Source organism: Morone saxatilis, unplaced genomic scaffold (assembly GCF_004916995.1).
Source record: "Morone saxatilis isolate NCDOM2014 unplaced genomic scaffold, NCSU_SB_2.0 Contig3, whole genome shotgun sequence".
Taxonomy (NCBI): domain Eukaryota; kingdom Metazoa; phylum Chordata; class Actinopteri; family Moronidae; genus Morone; species Morone saxatilis.
In genome coordinates this window covers 15,793,104-15,805,030 of record NW_023339873.1, presented here as the reverse complement: position 1 = coordinate 15,805,030, position 11,927 = coordinate 15,793,104, and the positions used below count along the sequence as shown (strand labels likewise).

The 11,927-nt window shown below is 40.7% G+C and overlaps 1 protein-coding gene across 5 annotated transcripts in view; it reads left to right on the top strand.

The window, feature by feature from the left end:
• LOC118337060 (AT-rich interactive domain-containing protein 1B-like) overlaps positions 1–11,927 on the top strand; it is a 163,016-nt gene that overhangs the window by 22,150 nt on the left and 128,939 nt on the right. The gene's annotated exons all lie outside the window — the stretch shown is intronic.

The window sequence follows — 11,927 nt, the reverse complement described above, 5'->3', positions numbered from 1 at the left end:
TGTGTGTGTGTGCTTGTATGTGTGTGTGTGGAGGGGGGTGAATGTGTCAACGACTCAGGCAGAAACCATTACCAGTGTTGGCTGTTTGTTCCTTACACACTGGGCCAACTTAATAGAAGCCAAGCATTTAAAGTCAAGTGGAAATGTGGCTGACCCTGCCGCCTGTTCAGTCCTTTCAAACCACAACACCTCTTCCCAAACCCATTGTCCTTCGCGTACTTGTACACCTTTTATCAAGTCACACTCCTCTTTTAAGTAAAAGATTTTTTTTCAGACATCATCTTTATTCAGTAATGATCAGCTGGCAAAGAAAAGAAGACCAGAGAACTGAAAAAGAATACATCTGTATCCTTTAAAACGCTTGCCTAAAAGGCATGTGTTCCTTTTAACTGGGCAACAGCTGTACATTCTGAAATAATAAGCAACATTTTACGATGGCTCCCTTGGTTTTATTAACTTTGTGTGTTTAATTTATGCAATACCACAACATATTTGTTTTCAAAGTGTCCCAGTAAGCCACCACAATGAATCAGAAATGCAGGAGCCTGAAACAGAAGCAGCTGAATTCCATTTAGCTGCTTCTGTGTGTTAATTTTATCATTTACACCTGTGCTTTTTCTATTGTGTGTAATGGCTTTCATGAAAAAGACTTATTGATTGACAGGTGCAATACCTAACAAGACTAACAAGAGACAACAAGTAATGTTTGTAAACATTTGTAAACATGTATTACCAGTTGAGAAACACACAAAATGCTGATAATTACAACAACATTTCTGAGTATACTTGTGACCAGGAAATAGTGACTGGGCTTTTAAGTTTCCATTAAAACAAAAAGCTGTTAAAGTCCTTGTCTGTCCAAACATCATCTTGTGGGCTATCGACTTTAGGGAGTTAGATGGGTAATTTACGACATCGATTGAGCTTGGGCAGGGGGGTTCCTCACCAGTGGGGAGAGCGAGGGCCACTTGGAAGCACTTAGGGGCCCCCGGGTGCTGGGGTTGTCTCTGGGGTTAATGCAGCCAGCGCTGCTGGCTCTGACGGATGGCTGGGAAGCCCCAATAAATCAGCCCCTCTGCCAGGAAAGATGGAGGGAGAGGAGGGGCGGGGGTACAAAGGGGACCACTCCAGCCTCGTCACGCCCCTCTCTTTTTGAAAGACTCTTGAAACATCGGAGGCTCACATCTCAACCATGCAGATACACACCCACACAACATACTCTTTCTTTCACACAACTCCAAACCTGCACTTCATGCCAGCCCATGGGACCTTGGGCATTTTCACCTCACAATTAAAAAACACATTAGAAGAGAGAGAAGGAAGGTGGGAGCAGGGGGGTTAAAAAAGGAGAGAGGAAAGGATTGAAAGAAAGGAGGACAACGATATGGAAAGGCTGATTAATTAAGGGTTCCTCTCTGGCTACAAAATAGATGAAGTTTCAGGATCAATTAATTAGCAAGCTAGCCTACGCACGTCAATGGCTCTAATAGCCTGCTCTCATTTGTAACTTTTATTACCCCGCTGCTGTGGAGTGGCTCTCAGCCAATCAGACGCCACGTGGAGACGATGCTACGTGGCCATTAACTGGAAAGGGGGAAGAAAACCCCTCCCATTTCAAAGACCAGTTGAAGTGATGCTATCAATTATATCAACGTAAAGTATGTATATGCTAGATCTAACAATAAAGGAAGATAGCAAAACACAGAATAGGATATGTTTTAGTAAATTCTTTGCACACTCAGGAGAAGCAGGTCATATAAAAAAATAAATTGTAATATATATGATATGACCTAGTGGATTATACATTTTCATGTGGACCATTAGTTAAATTAGAAACCCAGCTGTCAGTTCTTTCTTGCTGTTGCATTAGTTGTATGAGCTGCAAACTCCCATCATTCTCGCTCAGACAGGTGAAGTGATGTTGGAATTTAATATAATTTAGTGTTGAATGCAGGCAAGCGGTGTAAAACGTCAGAAACGCGAGTGTTTTGAAAGATCCAGGCTCGGCGCTCTGTGTCTGCAGTGCTCTATATGTGCCTATTGATAAGATAAAAGAGCGGAGAGATGAAAGTGGAGTGAAACGGAGGGTGCGAGGAAGAGAGAGGAAAGAAAGGGATATCTTTACGTCTTTGACGAGTTACTAGGGGATTAGTCGCTGCTCTAATTGGCTCACTGAGAATTCATCTCAGTTTACTTCCAGATTAGAGATAGATTTTTACACAGGTCAAGTCTGCTCCAGCATCTCGGTGTCTGGGTTTCATTTGTAGAACGGGCGAGTGAAGAGATGTGACACGCCATCAGCATTTGAAAACGATCTGAGAAGGCATAGATTGGCATGATCAAGGTGTTACCATCCATTTGGTGTCAGATTGGTATGAGAAGAGAAGATGAAGACCGAGCCCAGCTGTGTAGACTATAGAGTGTAACTTCAAAGTACGTCTAACACACAATATTGACTTGAATAAGTCAACCTGAATTTTAAGATGACTCCCACCCTTTTGCAACACCTGTTAAGATAAGTGCTAAACTCATATTTTCAGTTCTATTATACCATCTCGAGAGAATCATCATTAACTAGTAGACTACTATTAACCAAACATCGGTTGCATTCAAGTAACTACTGTTTTTTTTTTTTTTTAACTACCAGAGAATAAAGACAGAGAAAGAAAGTGTTGAATGTTTAAGTGTAAAACATCATCTCATATTCAGGCCAATACAGTTTATAGATCTTTTGGGTCAATATAGCAGCTCGGTGCTGTGTATGTTATGTGTTTTGTTGTTTAGTGATCGCGCAGTGATGTATGCTTCTGCCTTCTCACTTATCTGAGTGAAACGCAATAACATTCCTATCAAGCTGGTTGACATAGTAATAAATAAAGATTAGTTAATTATACACCCAGGTGCCAATTTATTAGGTACACTAAGCTAAAACTAATGCAACAACCCTGCAATAAATCCTCCATTCATGAAGGTTCTAATGCTGTTTTAGAGAGGTGTTGATTTAACTTCATGATCATTTTGGAGGCCGCAGTTTGTGGTGCTGTTAAGCTGTAGTGCATTATCAGAAAAATATTTCTGTTGTTTAACCTACCCTCATTATTATAAACACCTTTCAGAATAAAGTAACAACATTCTAATTACCCTAAAGTTGAATCAGTACCTCATAACAGTCGGAATAAAAACTGAACATTGTAGCCTTCTTGAAGGTAAGATTTATCGCGGAACTGTTGTATTAGACGGCATTAGTTTTAGCTATCCAACAACCTGGCAACTTGTCATGTGGAAGTTCTTTTTTAGTTTCCCTCCCGCCTTCATGGTGAAAGGTACAGAGGCTTGCTCATGAGCACTTCAGCAAGGTGTTGACGCAAAGCCCAGTTAAGTAATCCTGTCTGAGGTGCTGATCCTTCAAAAGGTGTCATGACAACATAGGCCTACCTGCAAGTAAAACTCTTTTACCCCGTCATCCTCACATCACCAACACCTGATTCATCTCCAACACACCGCACAGCATCCACGCTGACCTGAAGGAACTCGACAATCCATTGTGTCACTGTCATTTAACACAGCAGCACCTCAGAGCGCCAGCATCCAAGAAGCAGGCCTCGCAGCAGGGGATGTAAAATACAAGTATAATCTCCTGTGCTGATGTCAGCCGCTAATGGTGAACAAGCGTGTTTCAACTAGAAGCTCTCCCCATCCCTCGTCTCCCTCCCTCCCTTCTCCCTGTTCAGATGTAATTGACATGACTCCTACACAAGTTCGAGCCTGTCATCACAGCGAGCGGTGAAAAATGAGCCGAGCCGCTGTGTTCCAAAATGATTGATCTGAAAGACGTTTTAGGGCTATTTGGTGCTGAATTGTGATGTTTACATGTGTCGCAAGCCTTCTTTCCTTCTTCTCCCCTTTGTAATTTAATGATGATTATTTTCTGTCTCGTCGAGGCTGAATTTAGTTTGAATTAGATCTAGTATTAGGAAGCCTTTTCCTTACAAAATTTCAAATTTAAACATTGCAAAATTCTCTGTTAAGAACTATTTCAGGTGATCAATGCTGCATTTATCAGCCTCTCTCACACTCTCTCTTTGGGGAAGCCTGCTATAACTCCTTTAATATCAGCAGCTGCACCCCCACTCCCTCGCTTGTTCAGATCCATTTTTGACCCCCCAATGAATCACATTTGCTTTTTTTTTCCTCTCCCTCTTTCTCAATTTCCCCTCTCTCTTCTGTCTTTCTTGGCCACAGATTGGGGTCAGGAGTTTAGTAGGGGAAAACATTTGGAGCCGGTGGCACGGGGCCCAGAGGCTCTCGTGAAAAAAATGAAAAAAATAAATCGCTGTTCACACACACATTACAGAGAGCATTAACCTGCCCTGCTCTGCCTCTCCAAATGTCTCCATTACGGCTCTGCCTGGAACAACACAGGCACCGCTAGTCGCAGCCAGCCATCAATTGATGTGAGCAGAAACAGAGAATTAGAGAGGGAAAAATAAAGAAAGACAGACAGGGGGCAGAGAGCAACATTTGGCAGTCTTCAGAAAAGGATCTGAGATGAAAATATAGAAAAACACGTCTGCGTGTCTATCAGTCGAATGCTACACTATCTGCTCGCTTTCACTCGCCGTCAGAGCGATGTTGATGTTATCACCAGGTCGATAAGTCGCAATCTTTGAATAGACAGTCTTGTGTTTTCAGTTGGGAATAAAAACCAGTGGTATTGGAGGCGCACCATGCTTCATACAAAAAAAAAAACATCTGCAGCCTGGTTTTTCTTTGTTGCCTGAATGTGACTGTTTCCGTATTTTTATATTTTGTCTTGGCCTGACGTGTAGTGTCTAGGTCGTCAGGATTGAGAGTCCTGTATATCACTCCTCCTGTCCCTCACTCTGTCTCTCACTCGTCCAAGGGCGGCTCATTCCTCGAGGTGTCAAGGGCCTCCCAATGTGTGAGGAGGGGGGAGGAGTGAGAGAAAAAGAGAGATCAAAGAGAGGTGCAGAGCAACGGAGAGCGCCGTCACCTTGGGGGGAAGAGATGCGAGGACGATGACGAGTACGGCGATGCGTCCCCTCTTCTTTCCCTTATGTTTAATCATGAGCTTGTTGATGCTGATCCTTCCCACCGAACCCCTCACATTTCATTAAGGGACTCACCTTCGCCTGCAATTCACAAACCAGTGATGGTGTTCCTATCTCATTCTGTATACAACAGATGAGTGCACGTGATGTTGGCTGTGAACGGCTGATCTTATCACCATACAGAGCTGAAGAAGCTGCTTGATTTGTTTTGGTCCTGAGTGTAATGATAACCTCTTGTCGGCTATGCCAGCTCAGCTTCGATGTGGAAGAACTAATGTTGTTTCTTTAAATGTCATCTTTGTATGTTACAAAACTACAGAGGGTGGATATTTATATTACTGTAGCACATGCACATTAGACCGGACCAATCTTGTCACTGTGTCATTAATGCACTTGTGTTGCTGCAAAGCATGTGCAGGGTTCTTAATGATTCAGTGGTTCAAACGTCTTGACATGCACTAAATTAGAAAGCTTACTGTAGCGTTATAACTGGCTTTCTATGATTCAGGGACAAGCTAAGTGTTGAAAAGAAGTTGTATTGCCACACAACATCAGCACTGAGTGCATTAGAGATGTGATGCTTTAGTTTTAGATTTTCGTAAGGCATCAAATTCACAATATAACAAAAGTATCTTTATATTAAATCCACAAGCTGCAACAACTAATCAAAAGGGAAGAACACCTGGCACAAATCCCACATTAATTATTGCTAAAAAAAACTAATGAGACAAATAGTACAAAATAGAAAAAACAAATACAAGACTACTTCTAATACGAGTCGAATCTTTTATATGAAAAATATATATTTAAAAAGGTGAATGAAAATATCACCAAAAAATGACAAATAGGATTGAGATTAAGATTTTTTAAAGTATACATTTACTATCACATTTCGTTATAAAGGTCCAGTGTGTAAGACTCAGGAGGATGTATTAGCAGAAATGGAATATAATATGGGTAACTATGTTTTCATTAGCATATTATCACCTGAAAATAAGAATCGTTGTGTGTTTGTTACCTTAGAATGAGCCTTTTATATCCACAGATGCCGCGGGTCGAAGATATCACTACCATGTTACATTTATTTTCCCAACTTGGAAATGTGCAGTATAGATTTTTTTGTGTCATGTCTTTGTCTACTATAGTTGCACAATTAGAGCTAAGAAAACAACAATTGTGTCCTGGGCAGAGGCTGCAGCTTCAGATCACCACCACTATAGCTCGAAGGTCCTCGCTCAACAAAATTAAAAACGTACATAACGCACATACAGTACATGATCACCATACAGCTCATCAGCAGCACGGGATGTTTACTGTCATTACAGAAGATATATACCGTAGAAGATGTGACACTAAGTTAATTTCCAACATGACGTTTTTATAACACGAGACTCTGCATTCTTTACTCATTGGTTTTATGTCACTTTGTCAATATCTTGTTATTTTTTTTCTTTTTTTAAGATGTGTGATGGATCAGACAGCATTAGGAAAGGGAAAGATGCAGGTCAGCTGAATATTTTTTACAGTTGGATAATTTAAAGGCTTCAGCCACTTATGGCAAATAAGCTTTAGAAAGATAGATGAGGCGAATGCCACAGTTGTCAGAGCTATTTTGATGCCGGTATATTTTTTCATTCTTTTGACTGACACATCTGTCAACACTGCCGTTTCTCCCTTACTGTTTCCCTGCTGCGCTCCCAAGCTGAAATTTCCTTTGATTATCTGCCTTTAAGTTAGGTTTTACTGAACTGCTGGAGAGTCTGAGTGTGGAAAAAAATCATATTTCATTTTGCACTCTGTTTACAAATGTAATTATTGTAATGTAGTCTGCTTTTTGCATTCACATCCATCCCTCCAGTGATGCTGCAGTTAACCCATGTGAGTATAATTGTGTTTTAAAAGAGCACTTGTCTGTCAGTAGGTACAGTAACTAAGCTTACAGTTGCTGCATGCCTATATCACACACCTTGGCCTCTTCCTTCCCCTAAAGCTCCTTACATAAGTAATTTGGTGGCACCTCCAAATGGTTAGAGGATTGTTAAATACAAGACTAATTTTCCTTGACTTATTTTGCAAACAGTACTAAAGAAAAATGGCTGCCATTGGGACAAACACATCGAACTTGCTACAACAAGTTCTTGATCAATATCTATCCTTGAATTATTAAGTTCAAGTGATAAAAGATATGTTTAGCTTGGTGCCAAGTTACGTAATGAAATTCGGACAGGATTATTTATAAAAATGTCAGTTTTAATCAATGACATTCGGCTCTTAGTGTAATGTATTTGAATGTTAGCAAAGCAGGTATGGGGTATATTACAGCATCCATCAGTTTGCAAGATATAAATATAATATAGTGCAAAAAGTGTATTCTATCATTTCTTTTCATCAGTATGCCCTACAATCATTGCAGGGATGTTGGACTATTTGGTAGTGGTATTATTAACTGCCTGTTCATTTCCATCTGTATAGATCAGGGGTGTCAAACTGTGGGAGGGACAATGGTAGTGCATTTCGTCAGTGTAGCCAAGCACACACACACACACACACACACACCCAGGAACACCAGAGCTGTGTCCCAGACCATACATTTAAGCAGGTTTTGAGTATATTGTGCATTCACAATGGAAAGGAGACATCATCAAGTATACCCAAATATGTTTGCTGTTGATGGGCACTATTGTACCACAGTGCCATATAAAGGAAACGGATGATCTGTGCAATCATGGGAAAAACAGCAGAAAAACAAGCAAACAAACACATTGAATTTTTATAAAAACATTTTTCCTTTTCCCTTAAGCAATAGTCTTGTACTGAATCACTTCAAGTTAAGCAAAAATCTGAATCAGGTTTATTGCCAAGTAGGTTGTCAATTTTTCACAATTAAACAGAAAAATTATAAATAAAGATAAAAATAGAAACAATCAAAATAGACAATATATACAAATATAAAAAATAGAGACAATATGTACAATATGACCAAATACTTAAATATTTGTATACTAGCTGCTGAAATAGTGTACTATGAAGAATAGTAGTACATCAAGTCCTGTACTGTATACTTTTAGTATGCAGTATGGAATTGTGGCAGAGAACAGGCAATTTCACTGATTAGCGCCTGCTTTCAGGATGGAAACAATAACACCTGATGGTTTTAAACAGTTTGTGTGTCCCAAATTCACAATACATAGTAACTATATATGGTATTTACTAATCTTTATAGTATACTATTTGATGCAGTAGGTAAATTAATATATTATACTGCTTTATACCAGCAACAATTATACAATATGTGTACTGTTAGACCTCATCAAACTGCAACTTAATTAAAACAAATGGGTTTTTTTTCAGATATTTTATGTTTTGTTTTTTATTTTCTTGAGATCTTTCTTGAGCCGTGTCACCACCTTCAGTATTTTGTTCACACTTTTAGCAGCTGTGACCTCCCTTTCCTTTTGTGTATGGCATTGTGGGACAATAGTGTGCATCAACAGCAGTTTTTAGTATGCATACTCACTTTTTTGAGTATACATAGTTTTGTCACTTAAAATTAGTGTGTAGTATTTCTCATGCTGTACCGTCCCAGCTTGTTAATGGTAATTCACTAATTACATTCACCTGGTGTTCCTGTGGGATCTATAGTATCTACCTGTCTATCTGTCTCTCCTGCCCCTCATATATCCTTCAATGATGTGGGTATAAAAGAACCTGAAGCTCTTTCAGGCCTTCTTCCTCTCTCCATTCGTCTTCATTGTTATTTCACATTATCCCTATCCCTCTTCTAAGCCTCTTCTTCCTTCCTTCCTCTGCTTCTCTTTTACACTTGTCCGTGTCGCCCCTTTCTCTCCGCATATCTCTCCGTCTGCATCACCGTCTTTATCTGTCTCTCTCTGTCTTTATCATTTGAAACATCGCTTTATCCATCCCTGTAAGTATCTCAGTCTGTAACACCCTTCCTCTATCTCCTCTCTGCCTATCTCTCCATCTCTGTCTCTCTAAACATCTCCCTTTGCCACCGTCTCTGTGTCTCCTCACATGTCTGTATCATGCTTTATGTTGCTTCTCCTCTGTTTCCCTCAGCTCATCTGACTCTTTATTTGTAACCCTTTTCTCTCTGTTCTTTTTTTATTTCAAGCTTGGCACTTCTGTGGTCTGTGGTGGCAACTAGCATGACAGCATGCTAATGCTGATATGGTGCCTGTGTGTGCCTGTCATGCTGCTCACTGTGTGTGCTGTGGTGTGTGTGTGTGTGTGTGTGTGTGTGTGTGTGTCTAGGGGTTGTGGGTGGTGGCTCTGCCTAGCGCTCTGGTTGGCTGATCCCATCTGTCACTCAAAAGGGGCGATCTGTGGTCCTGGTTGCCAGCCAGCTGTATCGCCACTTTGACAGAATTATGAAAATCCCTGTCTATTGCTCATCGGCCCAATTGAATTACAAGCAGTGCCTTGTTCCATGCAAGGTTTTTAAATGGCTGATTTAAGGCACACACGTGCACATACGCACACACACTCACCACTGCCATGGATGAGGGTTAGCATGGCTATTTATTCCCTCTATTTGCAGAGCAAGAAGATATTGTCTGCTTTTTCATGACTCTTGTTTTGATAGATTTTTGATTGAGTTCCTCTCAGTGTTTGTTTGTGTGAGTGTTTGTGTCTTTGTATCTTAATATGTTGCCAAGACTTTTGTTTTCATCACACTGTTTCTGCAGTTTATGGTGAATTATTTGCTTCGCAGGACGTCTATTCTGCGTCGTTTCTCCCTACAGTACTTCACATCTGTTGTCATTTCATTACAGACATTTATTTGACACCGTGTGCCTGCCAAGACACTCTGGATAAATCACACTGTTATTTTGTCTGCTTCCACACACCTGAGTGGAAGGAAAAGGCAGAGAATGGTCTTATTTTCTACTTCCAGCGGTTATTTTTATTGGTATAAGCAACAGCACAGCAAGTCTGTTTATCACTAAGCATATTCTCCGTCAAAGAGAATCAGGTTTCAGTGAGCTGGTGTGTACTCAGTAGGTACAGTACATTCATACAGTCGCCCCCAGCGATCAAACAGAAGCTGCATCTGAATGACTCTTTCTTCCCTCCCAAAGCCACTGTGACAGGTTGCTACTTGTTAGACCTCCAGTCTGCCTGCTGTCTCTGTGCCTATTTGACTGACTGACTAGTGGTATTTCTGTCTCTTTTTTCATTTGTCTCCATGTCTGTCTCTTCTGCTTGCTTACCTGATTGCCTGTCTACCTGCTTGCATATCTGTCAGTCTCTTTTCTTGAATACACTGAAAGTGGACATTCTTTAAAGGTCCCCGGTACACGCTTGAAAAGGAGCTAGATGTCAACAATGAAGAAAATAAGTATGATGCATAGTTTAGGGCTGCATTTACAGTAACCACACTGCCTCATCAAGTGTTTAAACAAGGGATTTGTAGTGTTCCAGCATAAACACACAGACCATACAGAGATACGATGAAAGTACTAATGCTAATCAACAAATCACATGAATGTCCCTGAAACCTTTGAGACACCGTTTTTGCAGGGAGAGTAATGATGGTGAGTACCTCTTATCTTGATATTTAATGATGGCTGAATTGATGAACTACTCTGATTCACCCATTCATGGCAATCTTGGCCTGTTAAGTTCCCTGCAAAAACCCATTGTCATGTCACAATGGGCTCTCTGTGTGGTTGTGTGTTGTGTGCCCCATGTAACCAAGAAGATGATGCATTGTGCGTTCCAGAAACGGTGTTGTAATGTTAACTGTTTGTGTAGCGAGTGTGCAAGTGGAGTTGCTGCTGCATGCAGTCGTTTATGTTGTGGCGCATAAACATTTGGATATCAATGCGTATAATTGGGGCAGAGGAGGAAGGGGAGCTATCTGTGTATTGGAGACATGAGACAAGAGAGTTTATTTAAAAACCATCATCAACCACACTGAAATCATCCTGGTTGCTGGAAAAAGTCAGTCACACAGGTCACTTACTTGTTCAACAGTGCTGGTTGGCCTTTTTCACTGCAAACATTCTGACTTGTCATAGCAGCAGAGGAACAGATGTTAGAGTGCTAATTACATTAATGATGGCTCCGCTCCATTCAAGGGTCCCAGTATGCCATGCCAGTAAGCTAGCGTGCAGACTGCAAGGGCCCTGGAACTGGCAAATGGTACGCAGCCATCGTTAATGTTATTAATGCAACTTGCGCTTTCCGTGCTATGACATGCCAAAATGTCTGCTGTGAAAAAGATCCATTGTAATGAGTAAAAAAAGGTATAGACCCGGAAACGTTGCACATCAGTGGAGTTCTTTACAGACTTGAAAATCCAGGAAATGACATTATACAGTAAGCACTACGCAGTTATTTTTATTCAGTCAGTCACAGGACGCTTTATACTGATATAAAGCAAAGAGAGGCAGCAGACGTAACGTTGGTGTGTTCACGCTTTCTTGTTCCAGCACGCTTGCTAGCTGTGTCCCAGGTGTATTTTTACATATAAAATCTCAGCAACTCAAACTGGCAATTTTAAAGACAACAGAAACTAGTGTAGTTTATTATTTATTCATTAGCTCTTCATGCTTTGTAATAAGGTTATTTATAGCACCATGAGGATTTTTTGGAGGCACAAACCTAAAGAACAGATTCTCTGTTAACCCTATTTTGTGTGCTTTGTCATTCTCTCCACCTACTATCTATCTATTCCCCTGTCTGTCTGTCACTGTCTACCCATATCTGTCTGTCTGCCTGTCATTGTATTTGTCTAAGAAAGGAACCCACCCACGGTTGTCTGGTCTCGATCTCCATGGCGACCTAATCCTCGCCAATCCCAGAACAGTAGTGTTCCAGTTGAGACCC